This window comes from Ascaphus truei, chromosome 12 (assembly GCF_040206685.1).
Source record: "Ascaphus truei isolate aAscTru1 chromosome 12, aAscTru1.hap1, whole genome shotgun sequence".
NCBI lineage: Eukaryota > Metazoa > Chordata > Amphibia > Anura > Ascaphidae > Ascaphus > Ascaphus truei.
In genome coordinates, this window is record NC_134494.1 from 41,013,945 (window position 1) to 41,028,852 (window position 14,908).

The 14,908-nt window shown below is 48.0% G+C and overlaps 1 protein-coding gene across 1 annotated transcript in view; it reads right to left on the minus strand.

The window, feature by feature from the left end:
* Nucleotides 1-2,990, minus strand: part of CREB3L1 (cAMP responsive element binding protein 3 like 1) — an 83,947-nt gene extending 80,957 nt beyond the window's left edge. The window contains exon 1 of the mRNA XM_075567516.1: nucleotides 2,471-2,990. The gene's annotated coding sequence lies outside the window, so the exon portion shown is untranslated. The remainder of the gene's footprint in view (nucleotides 1-2,470) is intronic.
* Between the last annotated feature and the right edge of the window lie 11,918 nt (nucleotides 2,991-14,908).

The window sequence follows — 14,908 nt, forward strand, 5'->3', positions numbered from 1 at the left end:
ACTTTTGGGTATATTTAATCAAGAAGGACGTTTTGAACAGGCCTTCAAGTCTTCAAGGCAGCAGGAGACTGGACTTTCCAATACATCGGTACCGTATTTACAAAAGTGCTACACTGTAAGAAAGTCTATCTTTGAGCGCTATAGTTGTGTTTTCAGTAGACATTTTGTGGACGTCTGTACTTTATGGATGAAAACTTATGGAGAGCTTTTTTTAGGTCAGCATCCTCCAGAAGGATGCGCCAGTGTGACATTAACACTTTCCTTATTTCCTGCCATTGTTTATTATAAGTACCGATAATTCGGATGGGATTTTTTCGGTATTATAATTGGTTTTACCATACAATAAGGTGCTACGCTCCAGTTTTTTTTTAGCCCTCTTGTATGCCTTGTCTATGCAGGTTCGACTAGAGCCTCTGTTAGCAAGCTGCATAATCACAGACTGTTCCTCAAAATTAGATGTTGTTGAGCAATTTATTTTGGTATCCCTTGAATTAGGGGCTTAGGATGGTGGCTTGATGCCAGGAGTAAGTTCTTAGTGGCTGTTTGTTGTGTAAGTACAGCTGTTTGTACTATCCCATCTTTGTTTTTCATGATCTCCAAATCAAGGAATATGATCTTATCTGAGTCAATTTCACGTGTCAGTCTCAAGTTAGAAGTTATTATTATTGAGCACTTTCACAAATGCATGAAATTGTGACTCGGCAACAACAGCACATCATCGATATAACGTGTCCATAATTCGATATGCTGTGTGTGGAGGGACATTTCTTGACAAAAGACATTGGTTTCCTCCTACCATCCCAGGCTGTGCCCATGGCCGTGCCTTGTAGCTGGTGATAGCATTTACAATTGAATAAGAAATAGTTGTGGGAAAGCACCATTTTTAGTATATCCACTACAAACTCATTATGATTTAAAAATCCAGTACCTTTTAGCTTTCAAGAAATAAGACACCGATGCAACACCAATTAGATGTTGAATACTAGTATATAGTGATTCAACATCCAATGTCGCCAGGACAGTATTAGGTGTAACGTGTATCCCAACTAGTATTTGTAGTACATCCGTTGTGTCTTTTGTGTACGATGGGAGACAGGTAACAAAAGGTCTGAGTACTGTGCCTAGATATGTACTAGCATGTTCCGAAAGAGAACTTGTGCCGCTCGCTATTGGGCTTCCGCGTGGATATAGGGGACTTTTGTGCAGCTTCAGAATACTGTAAAAAGTTGCTATTTTAAAAAAAAGATATAATTATATTCTTTTTCGGTAATTACCTTACTTTCCGATCCCTTTTAAATTAATTAGAGTAATTTAAGATTTTCTCGCAAATAATTACCCCCACCCTGCAGGACAATGTCGCCCCCCTTTATCTGAAGGTTTGACGATTATTCCCTACGAGATAAGGTAGATATGGCTGCACGCCAAACACAATTGGTAAATGAAAGTAATAGAGTTAGCGGTGCGCCTGCGAGTGAGCGGAAGTCTGCAGGGACTCCGGCAGTACATGAGCAGGTGCCTCCTGGGGTTTTATACTGTCGCTTTCAGGGTGAAGACTTGGTTACACCGGTCTAAATTTTTCCCGCAGACTTTATAGTCAACTAGCTGATATACCCGGCGTTGCCCGGAGGCCGTGAGGGGGGGGCGTGAAAGGCAGGGGGGGGCGTGAAAGGCAGGGGGGGGGCGTGAAAGGCAGGGGGGGCGTGAAAGGCAGGGGGGGGCGTGAAAGGCAGGGGGGGGCGTGAAAGGCAGGGGGGGGGCGTGAAAGGCAGGGGGGGGGGCGTGAAAGGCAGGGGGGGGGCGTGAAAGGCAGGGGGGGCGTGAAAGGCAGGGGGGGCGTGAAAGGCAGGGGGGGGCGTGAAAGGCAGGGGGGGGGCGTGAAAGGCAGGGGGGGGGCGTGAAAGGCAGGGGGGGGCGTGAAAGGCAGGGGGGGCGGCCGGAGGCCATGAGGGGGGGCGTGAAAGGCAGGGGGGGGCGTGAAAGGCAGGGGGGGGCGTGAAAGGCAGGGGGGGGGCGTGAAAGGCAGGGGGGGGCGTGAAAGGCAGGGGGGGGGGCGTGAAAGGCAGGGGGGGGGGCGTGAAAGGCAGGGGGGTGGCGTGAAAGGCAGGGGGGTGGCGTGAAAGGCAGGGGGGGGCGTGAAAGGCAGGGGGGGCGTGAAAGGCAGGGGGGGGGCGTGAAAGGCAGGGGGGGGCGTGAAAGGCAGGGAGGGGGCGTGAAAGGCAGGGGGGGGCGTGAAAGGCAGGGGGGGGCGTGAAAGGCAGGGGGGGGCGTGAAAGGCAGGGGGGGCAACACACACACAGTGTCACACACACACACAGTGTCACACACACACACACACACACACACAGTGTCACACACACACACACACACACAGTGTCTCACACACACACACACACACACACACAGTGTCACACACACACACACACAGTGACACACACACACACACACAGACGTCACCTAGAGCGACACCTACCTCTACTTCCGGCCGCCGCCATCTTTTCACTCGGCGCCGCGAGGGAAGAAGGGTGTCCTTCCGGGCGCGCCGCCATGTTAGGCACCGCGAGGGAGGAAGGAGGTCCGCTGCCTGTTCCCCCGCCGGGGATGGAAATGAGGCGCCGCGAGGGAGGAAGGGGGTCCGCTGCCTGTTCCCCCGCCGGGGATGGAGATGAGGCGCCGCAAGGGAGAGGTGAGCGGAGGGAGACGTGAGCGGAGGAAGGGGAGAGATGAGCGCTGGGAGGGAGAGATGAGCGGCGGACCTCTACTGGCGCCGGGAGGAAGGGGGAGGGGAGAGATCCGGGAGGGGAGAGATGAGCGCCGGGAGGGGAGAGATGAGCGGCGGACCTCTACTGGCGCCGCGAGGGAGGAAGGGGGGGGGAGAGAACCGGGAGGGGAGAGATGAGGGGAGGGAGAGATGAGCGCCAGAGTGTGTGTGTGTGTGTGTGTGTGTGTGTGTGTGTGTGTGTGTGTGTGTGTGTGTGTGTGTGTGTGTGTGTGTGTGTGTGTGTGTGTGTGTGTGTGTGTGTGTGTGTGTGTGTGTGTGGTGAGCCAAGGGGGAAGAGTGGCAGTTGGGTGACGTCACACACAGCAATCTGATTGGCCGACCAATCAGATTCACCGCAGATAGCACTAACCTCACTAACCATTTCGATTTTATATATTAAGATTGTCGCTGATACAATTGTGGCAGCTGAATACTTTTTTTGTGGGTACAGCATTGTGAAGCGTTTACCACTCTCCCCAAAAGACCGACAGGGGAAAATCAGTAAAAGTTTTGTCATAGTGCTTATTCAGCTATCTAGCTGTTTAGGTTTTACTCAAGCCCTATAGCAGAGCATATAGATATATGAAGTTAGCTAACGCATATATTGGGTGGGTATTAACAGAGCCACGCGATCAGTGCATGTAATCAGCAGCTCTGTGACTTTGTGTCCTAATAGGGATACCACTGTTATATTAATCACTGACGCTGCGGGTTTCAGGGTTAATTACCCGGATACCATCTTCTGTTGGCAGCACATTTATTTATTTTTGTGGAGTAGTTGTTGTAATTAACAACTCACTGCCCTCAACACTCAGTAAGCAACTCCTGCAAAATCTTTTCACCGTTTGGCTCACCTACAGTATGTACATATGCACTTTATTAGTTTTATCACCATATGTTAGTCACATGTAGTTTTCAACAGTGATGTGTCCCCTGTGGAACAAACTAATACTCAGGTATACACCGTTTTACAATCAATACTAGTATCTGACATCTACCTAAATCAGAGTCTAACTAGTTAGCTATTAATATGCATTTCTAAGTTGCAGTAATGGTATCAACCCTATGCTGCTTCTCAGTGAATTGCTGTGTCTAAGCACTAATTTAGGTTTTAATAATTGTGTTTTCTATGTGACACTATTAAATAAATATTATTTCAATTCAGTGGAGATGGGGAGACCCTGATAAAGGGAAGCCGTCTCTTACCAGTATTTGGGGTTACAAGTTTCAATGTAAAGTGTAGGTTGAGTGCATAAGTAAGGGATCTCTTTTTCTGTGATATCCTACTAACTATCCCTATTTGCACCCCTATAGCACACTACACTATTATGCTGAGCAGAGGCCACGCTTTCTCTTCTGCGGTGATCTTATACCCTATCTCAGTACAGCGGGACCGCTTCCTATGCAGACGAGCATTGCACAGTTTATCAATGTTTCTCACATCTAAATTGTTACTTTCACTAGTTCATTTCAAGTTTATTTTATTTTTATGTTCACATTATATCACCATTGATATTCCTCACGTCACATTTCACTTTTATTCACTAGATATCACTTTTGGTTTATTACCAAGCGCTAACTTATATATACATATATAGACACACAGATAGACTCCGCATACACACCTCAAATAAAAGGTATTACTAAGACCAATGGGTAGACGCTGAATGTAAGAGTATGGTCGGGGCTCTGAGACAAAAGTTAATGTGACAGAAAAAGACAAAAAAAGTCTCAAAAAGGAGCACTCTTAGAGCAGGAAGCATTGTGGGTAATTGTGGGTGTTATTTAAAGGTTCTCTGGTGTTTTGTTTATTAAGCCACTTTTTTGCACTTGACAAAGACCTATTAGGTCGAAACGTTGTGTATGCTTTAATAAATTATTCCTTTTTTTTTTTTTTTTTAATCCGTGTACCCCATCTTCTATCCTTCGCTTCCTCCTCCAGACCAGGACTGCTAAATCTTGGGTACCTCCTCTCTGAGATCTGGAAGGGGAGGGTCTAGTGTCTACACCACTATTGGCTGCTCGCAAACACCAGGTCAACGCCTCTTCTGTTACTCAGAGAGTAGCAGGAGGGGGTCAAAAGCCCAGACAATGGACCTGTCATAGCCTGTAGCTATCATGACTTAGGCCTTGCCCCCGCTGCCTACTACAGCGTCCGCTGTGACGGACGCTGCGCTCACGAGAGCCCTCCCCGCAATGGCGCCGGGCCCGCTGCGAGGGGGGGCCGCAGCGCTCGCGCGAGAGCTACTCCTGCTCTCAATAGAATTGAGAGCAGGACTCGCGTCGAGCGGCTAGGCACGCCCCCCGGCGGTTCAGCCAATGAGGGCGAACCTGCCGGGTGACGTCATGGCCGCGCCCCCTTCACTCCCCCGCCACGCCCTCCCCCCCCCGGTCTCTCTTCCTGCAGCTCCCTGCAGACCGGGGAATCGGCTGCACGCGCCGCCAATCTCGCGGGCGCGCGTTGCAGCTGAGTTACCGGGGCCGTAGCCTAACATGACAGGAGGCAGAGAGGCAGACTGGACCAGCCTAGGCTACATATGTATTTATATCTCTATTTATATAGCGCCATCCAGGTACACAGCGCATCACAGCGGTAATACACAGGACATAATAATATAACACATAGTGGGAATAACTGCCTTACACATAAAAGTAACATTAAGGAAAAGGAGTTCCTGCCCCGAAGAGCTTACAATCTGTATATAATCTTGTTCACACTCTCCAAGGTCCGTATCGAGACTGAAGAGCAATAAGTAACACCCCATATTGTATCCCACTCTTCCAGAGCTCTTTCTGAACACATCTCTTTCCCCAAGCTATGCTTCCCCTTCATTAATTAGTCTGCACGGCGCTGCGAGGTGACGCTGCGAGGTGACGCCGCGAGGTGACGCTGCGAGGTGACGCTGCGAGGTGACGCCGCGAGGTGACGCTGCATCTGCACATTGTTTCTGTGGAAGTTCCCGCTCAGATTTCAGTTTCTTTTGGGTATGAAATGGGCTGACGGGGACCCAGGGCTGGCCTTAGCCATTTCAGCACCCTGTGCCAAAATCTTTTTGGTGCCCCCCCCCCCCCCCCCCTTACTAGGGTGCTCCCCCTCTTTTTTCTAAACACTATAACCCATGCGTACACTTTCTTGCGGTTTCCTTATTAAAAATAAGTAAACCTTGCTGGTATCTCTCTCCCTCCCTCTCTATCTCTCCCCCCGTCACACCTCCCTCTCCCTCCCCCCATCCCTTCTCTCTCTCCTCCCCAACCCACCTCCATCACCCTCTCTCTCCCCATCCCTTCTCTCTCTACCTCCCCCCCATCACACCTCCATCTCCCTCTCTCCCCATCATCCTTTCTCTCTCATAACTTCTCTCTCCCGAATCCCTTCTCGTCTTCTCTCTCCCCCATCGATTCTCTCATCCCTTCTCTCTCATCTCTTCTCTCTCACACTCTCTCCCATCCCTTCGCTCTCTCTTCCCTCTATTTCCATAGCTCTCCTTCTCTCTCTCCCCCATCCCGTCTCTCTCTCTTTCTATCATCCCTTCTCTCTCATCTCTTCTCTCTCACACTCTTTCCCATCCCTTTGCTCTCTCTCTCCCCTCTCTCTATTTCCATAGCTCTCTCTTTCTATCATCCCTTCTCTCTCATCTCTTCTCTCTCACACTCTTTCCCATCCCTTTGCTCTCTCTCTCCCCTCTCTCTATTTCCATAGCTCTTATTTTTAATGTACTTAATGCACTTTGCACTTTGCACAGTAACATGTACAGACACAATGCAGTGGGCAGGTTCAAGCTTCAGACATATACACATCTGCAGCCCCCTCCTCTCCCCTCCTGCCCGCCTGCCTGACATTTCACTCTTCATTGGGTTTCATTTTTTCGGCGGGCCCAGGCTTGCTTCATGTCAGAGCCTTGTGAGTGCATTGGGAGTGCATGGGGAGAGGGGAATCCTACAAGGGGAGGAGGGGGGAAGAGAGTGTGTGAGCCGCAGACTGACGGCCATTGTAGGAGTCACAGGGCGTGATGGAGAGTATACATGGAGAGTAGAAGTGACTCCCTGGATACAGCCTGGCGGATGATTGATACAATATAAACATTAACAGATAGAGCTCAATCAGGCCAAGAGACACAAAGGGCTTTGCCATTGTTATGCTCTATTGCTGGAGTTTCTCTCTCGGCTTTGGATGGGGATTATGCATTGTATCCGTTTGAAGTATAAATAAACAATAATTTATTGGAGACAGGGCTCTTACTTTAAGAGTTTTAACCTCTTCGGTGCTGGAGAGAGTTACTAATTAGACTCAAGTCAGCGGTCCAAGTTTTTTTTTTTTCTTTTACCAACAAATACCCCAGAATGCCGTGAGAAACAAGTTAGACGATTAGTTTTCAGCGGTTTCCACACCTTTTTTATATTGGGCAGCCCCGGCTAGGAAGTGTTTATTCAGCGAATCGCCACTTAATAAATCGTATTGCTGACTCGGACTATCGCTAATAAAACTGTGTGAGCGATCCCAGGCAGTGCAGTGTCCTGGGCCCGTGGGGGGAAGACACACATAATAAGGTCCCACACTGCCCCTCAGTGTGTGCAGGCAGCATGGGGGTATAGCTGTCACTCACTGCGGGAGCCGCCAAAGTCACGCCCCACAATGCCTTGCCACTGTTGATCCAAAGTATTGTGGGAAGCGACTTTGGAAGCTCCCGCTGTAATTGACAGCTATACCCCCCATGCTGCCTGCAAACACGAGGGGCAGTTTTGGGCCTTATTAAGCATGTGTTCCCCCCCATACTTTCAGGACACTATACTGCCTTGAGATCCGCAGTTACAGATTTTTTGGGGGTGAACCTCTTAGACACACCTTACCTCCCCCTTGTTGGGAATCAGTGGTCTAGTTGGCAGCTCTGGTGGGAAGCATGCAGTGGGTAAGGGCTGTTATATGCAGCATGCGGCCGTGCGTTCCTATGCGAACGCGCGTGCATGTGCCGCATGCTTTTCCTGTCTATAGAGCAGGGAGCTGCAGGCAATGTGTGTGTGTATGTGTGTGTGTATGTGTATGTGTGTGTATGTATGTGTGAGTATGTGTGTGTGCATGGGTTGTGTGAGTGAAAGGAAGTCCTAAATAAGATTTTTTAAAGAAAAAAAAAGTTTAATATTTTTTTTTTGTTTTACAATCCTTGACACACACACACATACACACACACACACACACACACATACACACACACACACACACACACACACACACATTTGAGCGCAGGCAGCGGCGCGAAAAGATGATTTTCCTCATCTTCGCCGCTGTCTGTCGCCTCCCCTCTCCCTGCCGTGCGCGCGGCCCTCGTATAGAAAGGCAGTCAGCCAACTAAAAATCCGCACGCACGGCGCAGCACGCGCCCGGCACTATAGAACGTGCCTAAGGTGTAAACAAGTTGGGTGAGGGGTACAATAGGAGACCCTTTCACGTTAATCTCATTCCACGGTTACCGCTTGGTTCCCGATTTCCCAAAGAGGTTTCTGATCTCCCAAAAACGTTGCTCCTGGATGGAGATGTGAGAAGCTTTCGCAGGAGAGCGCAAACCACGCAAACTGTGGCCTTTTTTAGCGGCATAACATTTTGAGACGTGGCCACGATTTGCCACGTGTTAGGCCATTGTGCAATGCAATTTTGCTTAACATGCTAATTTTGCCAAATTCTCTCAAATTGCCGGATCTGCTTAAAGCTGAGACTACACGTGGCGCACACGTCACGCCGCGCCTCGCAGCTGCCGATATTCCACCGAACGCTTGGCAAATGACGAAATCTAAAATAAATGTTGCCCCTTTATTAGCCTTCGGAGGGTCAGCGAAACGTTTTCCGTAATTGGAAAATAAACGCCACGTCTTTCGCGACTGCGCTTTGGCGCATTTTTTAACCCTTGGAGAGGTGCTTGGAGCTGCCGCTAACGCCAGGTCCGACGTGTGATAGTAATCCAACTAGTCTTAATATACCTCATTTTTTGTAACTCTTTCTACCCCTTATTTCTTGTCCCTCCTCCCTAAATCCCTTATTCCAGGGGATTATTAACTCCAGGCCCTCCAACAGGTCAGGTTTTCAGGATATCCCAGCTTCAGCATAGGTGGCTCTGAGCCACTGATTGAGCCACCTGTGCTGAAGCAGGGATATCCTGAAAACCTGACCTCTTGCGGGGTCTTTAAGTACGGGAGCCTGCCCTATTCTATTTGCTGGGAAGCAGTCATCCCCTTGCTTGGGAACATTGTTATCCCTATACAAATGGACGGGGCTGAAATCTTCCTGTGCAATGGGAAGACAGCCTGACCGTATACCAACCATAATCCTGTGTTTATCTAGCCCTAGGGGGATAGAGAGGGGGGATAGATTGAGGGAAAGAAGGGGGATGTGAGGAAGAGATGGGATAGAGGGGGGGGAGAGATTGAGGAAAAGATGGGGGGGAGAGATTGAGGAAAAGAAGGGGGCGTGAGGAAGAGACGGCATAGAGAAGGTGTAGAGATTGAGAGAGGACATTGTTATCCCTATACAAATGGACGGGGCTGAAATCTTACTATGCAATGGGAAGACAGCCTCACCGTATATCAACCATAATCCTGTGTTTATCTAGCCCATATATATGGACCGTTCTCTCTGCCACTCACTTGGTCCCGTCCCCCCACCAGTCTCAGTGAAGAGGAGGGATTTTTACTGCAATCAGAGCTGGGTCAATCAGTCACAAGCAGCCTGGGGAGAAGTTTAATTCAACTCAGATCTCGGCGCACAGCTGCCAAAAATATAAAGAAACCAAGAAAGAGAGAAGAAAAAAACATCCACACTTTGCTCACACATCTGGAGGAAAGATTCCAGGGAGGAGAAAGTGAGAGGCAGAGACGGAGGGAGGGAAAGAGACAAGGGGAGAGAGGGAGGAGGAAGAGAAGGGTTAGAGGGGGGGGGGAGAGGGATGGAGGGAAAGAAGAGGGGGGGTGGAGAGAAGGGATAGAGGGGGGAGAGGTTGAGGGAGAGAAGGGGGGTGAGAGAGAGAAGTGATAGAGGGGGGAGATCGAGGGAGAGAAGGGGCTGAGGGAGAGAAGGGATAGAGAGGGGAGAGGTTGAGTGAAAGAAAAGCGGTGTGAGGAAGAGAAGGTATAGAGGGGGGAGAGATTGAGGGAAAGAAGGGGGGTGTGAGGAAGAGAAGGGATAGAGGGGGGAGAGATTGAGGGAAAGAAAGGGGGTGTGGGGAAGAGAATGGATAAAGGGGGGAGATATTGAGGGAAAGAAGGGGGTGTGAGGAAGAGACGGGATAGAGGGGGGAGATATTGAGGGAAAGAAGGGGGTGTGAGGAACAGAAGGGATATAGAGGGGGAAGATTGAGGGAAAGATGAGGGTTGGAAGGCAGAGAAGGGATAGAGAGGGAGGTAGAGATTGAGAAAGAGAAGGGGGTGAGGAAGGGAAGAGATAGAGAGGGGGAAGATTGAGGGAACGAAGGGGGGTGTGAGGAAGAGAAGGGATAGAGGGAGGAGAGATTGAGGGAGAGAGGGGGGTGTGAGGAAGAGAAGTGATACAGAGAGGGGGGGATAGAGAAAGACAAACACAAACGAGCTGCAGTGCAAAGCTAATAGGCCAAGAGTTGTTTCAAGCCGTTGCATCAGTTGTGCGATCCTGGGATGATCTTGGCTGTGTTGTTAGTGCATTCATAGGAAGGATTGCAGGCGCTGGCTCGGTGCTGTTCTCCAGGCTGGCCGCGGCACTGCATACTTCATGGCTTCTCCTCCTGTCCTGGCAATGCACCCCGCACTTCACAGCACCCATGCTAAACAAAGAACAGCCACAGAAAAGAAGCTGGTCCCGATTTAGGATTGCTCTGGGAGTAAAACAAACCCGATGCTGTTCAGTAATTCTGCATGTCAGGAAACAGTGCTGTCAGTGTACACGCCGCTGAGCACGGACAAAGTAAATACATAGATAAAGCTACAGGGACATGGGCCTTTATTCCGTGACATCCACGGCCATTTGAATGAGGGTTGGCAAACGCTCCAACTGCACCTAATTAGCGGGTACACGACATGTTTTGGGGTCCCGTAACTATTAAATATAAAAGGGCCTATTCACAAAGCAGTGATAAAATCAGTGCGTTTGCGTCCGACTATGGGGCCTGCGCAGAAAGTGCAGCTAAGTCAGTTATCGGCAGCTTATCGTCAAAAACGCCTACTGCTATTCTGTAAGCTCCGATATTTTGGCGATACTAGAAATTTTCGTCAATTTTTTTCCGGGGAAAAAAGTAATTGCCAAACGCACGCCGATAAGCCACTTATCAGCAGTTTCTCAAACTCGCTCAATTCTAGTAGCCCCGATCAGCTTATCGAGTCTGATCGCCGCTCTAGAATTGAGATTTCTTCTCCGAATCGCCTCGCCAGAAAGAGTTGGCAAGAAGGTGGTGAGAAGCTGCCGATGAGCAGCGAGACGGGACTTTTTTCCTGCATCAGATTGATGCCGGGAGACTCCGGGGCTGATATCCATTAATATCAGCACCGGAGACCCCCGGCATGAATCAGATGAATTAAAAATGCATTTACTGGCAACTTCATTACTTCTTTTTCCTTTTTTATGTTTTCCATTGCCCATTGACTGCTAATGTGTTAATCTGTGCCTGTTTAGGGTACAGATGAATACAGTGGAAGACAATGCATTTTTTTGGCAAATGCATTTCTTCTATTGACTGTTTTATTTTCTGTTTCTTTTTATTGTTTAGATTAAATTGATTTGAATTGTGATGGAGAGGGGGGAGGTGTATTTATTGAAATGTAGGCCATGTTTTTGTTTTTTTTAAATAGTGGAATGGTACCGCAGGCCAGTGGGGACCCACGGGGACCACCTGAGGACCCATGGACGCCCACATGGACAACCCGAGGACCCCCCAGACGCCCATGGGGACCACCTGAGGACCCCCGGACACCTGCGGGGACCACCAGGTGACCCCTGTGGGGCCCACGACACCTGTGGGGACCACCCAGGGACCTGACTAACTGCCTGAGTGGGTGGGTGACTGACAAAAACAATATGCATACATTCAAATAAATACATCCCCCCCACAGAAATGGGCAACGTTACTTTTATCCAGATATGGATAATAGTGCATTTGCCCATTTAAAATAAAACATTAACCAGCAGAAATAAAGTAAATAAAACTTGCACTCACCCATGCCAGCCTGCCAGGATGAAGGCTGTCCTCATCCTCATCACCGTCCATGTCCTCCGTTGCCAGAAACAATACAATACAAAATACAATCTATTGGCCCCTATCCCCTTAATCACCTTAGCGGTTAGAAACTGCTGTAGTAATTAAGGGGTTAACCCACCCTCCCACACTACCCACTCAGGAGGCCTAACCACCCTCCCCAGGCACCTACCCCCACCCTCCACCCATTCATTGGTACAGTGGTTACATCATGCTCATATAATATGGGCATGATTTACCTTTATAGCAATAGATGGTGAAGCTAAAAAAAGATAGGCCCAAAATAAAACACACTACATAGAAAAATAAACACATTACAAATGCCAATAAACCAATTGATTGGCACAGTGGGTACATCATGCCCATTTATTATGGGCATGATTTAACACTATGGCAGTGAATGGTCAACCTAAAAAATAAATAACGACCAACAATATCCAATGCAATCAAAACAATCACTAATTAAACAACAATAAACAAGTGAACACAACTAAATTACTATCAATCAATAAAGCAACTACCAAATAAACACCAGAATTATTAAAACACCCCCAAAAAACATCAATAAATAAAAGAAAACTCCAAATAAACACCATTATTAAAAATCAAAAGACCAAAAATAATCCCCAATTAAAAAGCAAACACCAAAAAAACAAAAATAAACAATTTAAAACACAACAAAAAATACCATAATTCAAAATCAAAACACAAAATAAATAGTATAAATATTTAAAAGCAAAGAACCAAAATATATTTAAAAGAAATAAAAGCAAGCATTTGCCAAAAAAAGCATTGCTTGTCACAGTATGTATGTAGTATGTATGTATGTATGTATGTATAGCCCTAAAGAGGCATACATAAACACATTGACAATCAATTAGCAATGAAAAAATGTAAAATCAAAAAAATACAATGAAAAAACCTGTAAAAGAAAAATAACATACATGCAATGTTTTTTCTTACCTTTTAGATGTCTTCCCCCATCGATTCGCGTGGTCTCAGCAAGCTCTCGAACAAATCCACAATCCAAAACAGCAACGGGCCTCAGGTAAAGTCCTTTTCTTCTTTCTTTATCTTCATCTATTATGTGTAATCCATTTGGGGGTCCTTCTTCCTTCTTTCTTTCTTTCTTTCTTTCTTTCTTCCTTCTTTCTTTCTTTCTTCTAGGTTCTATTGGGGAGGAGGTCTTCACTCTCCACTTCTTGGCGTCAAATGAGGCTTTTATATGGCCTGTGACGTCACATTTGAGTGGCTCCCATGCCATCTGATTAGCTGGATAAGCATGCAACATTTTTTGTTTTTTTAAACTGTGATGTCATGTAAAGGGAGGGAAGCCAGCCAATCAGAAAGACCATGCTTCCTTTCCCTTTAACATGACATCACCAAAACCACATGGCCACAGTCACATATTATTTCAGCCAATCAAATTGTGAGATGTATATCCCCAATCTGATTGGTTGTAGTAGACCATGTGACTCCCTTTGGATGACGTCACATCCTTTCCAAAAATTGACGCTGTCACATGGTCTACTACAACCAATCAGATTGGTTGTATACCCCTGAGGAAGTGACGCGCACAAAACGCGTAGGGTCAGAGGTTAAGGCTATTCTGGAGAGACGCCTACGCAGTATCTCAAGCACGGTATACACCTCCAACCACTTGAAAGAAGCTCCTTCCCCCGGCATCCGTATCCTGTGTCTGGGAACAGCTACGGAGTCAGGGGCGGCATCGGCACGTAAGTGCAGACGTCCCCCTGTTGCGGAGGAGAGAGTAGCAGCTTCTTGTCACAGTTGGACTTGCTTGTTTGTTTCTGCTTTGTTGTGAGTAGGACTCTGGTTTTACCACCAGACCATCTACACCACGCTATTCTCCATTTTTATAGAACTTTATTGTCCTTTTATTATATATTTTTAATAAATTAGCTTAACTGTTCTTACAGCCGTGATTGTTTTTTGTATTAGGCGACAATACAAAAAACACCTCACCGTCTACAGCAAGGGACTGAGCTCAGAATGGGCAATGACCATGGCAGGTGGTCCCGGCAGACCAGGTCTTTTTACACCATTTATATTTAAGGGATCAGTCAACAGGCAAAACAAGGCAGTGAAATAAAAACGAGGTTTATTCGGAGAAGACCTCGGAAACACACAGAAATACAAAATACAGAAATATACGCACTTACTGGACTCTGGGGAATAAGACCTACATTTCCTAGGTGCCGGGTGGCCGCTTGCCTGGGCTTATCCTGATCTGAACCTCGTTCCGTTCATCCTGAACCGAGATCCAACCAAAAATCATGACCGGGTCCTAGACCTGAATCCCCTGCAACCGATTTCGGCAGAAATCCTGACCGCGACTGCTAGTTCGATTTTGAGAACTTGGCCGCAAAAGACTGGACTTAGTCTGTGCGAGGCAGGCTTTTGTAGCTTCAAAACAAAGCCGTTTCCTCTGCTATTTTGAACAGAGAAACTTTGAAAAGCCCGTCCTAGCTTCATGGACTCAAGTCACAGGAAGGTCTGGTCTCTGCCTCGGCCGTCTCCTTACATTCCCTCCGCTGTTCTATGTCCAGCATGGAGGTAGGAGGAGCGACCTAGCAGAGCGTGGGAATTCCTCCCCGCCAGCCAATAGAAAGAAGGGCTCGTTCTTTGGCTGACGTCAGAAGAGGGGAACGTGCCAAGCCGTCTCGGGATGCCCCGTGGGCGGGACATGCGAATTGACCAATAGGAAACGTGCCGACATTCTGCAGCTTCCCTCAGTCAACACATTGCCACCTTCTGGGCAGTCTCCACTGAGACCGGCAAACCGGAGTGTCCTCCCCGCAGGGGGTCTCTGTTCTCCGGATCCAGTACTCCACCCTGACCCGTCCACTTAGCACCCCGACACCTCTCAACATCCCGTCTCCTCTTTCATGTACGGACTCTATGCAGACTAGCTGGCACCTTA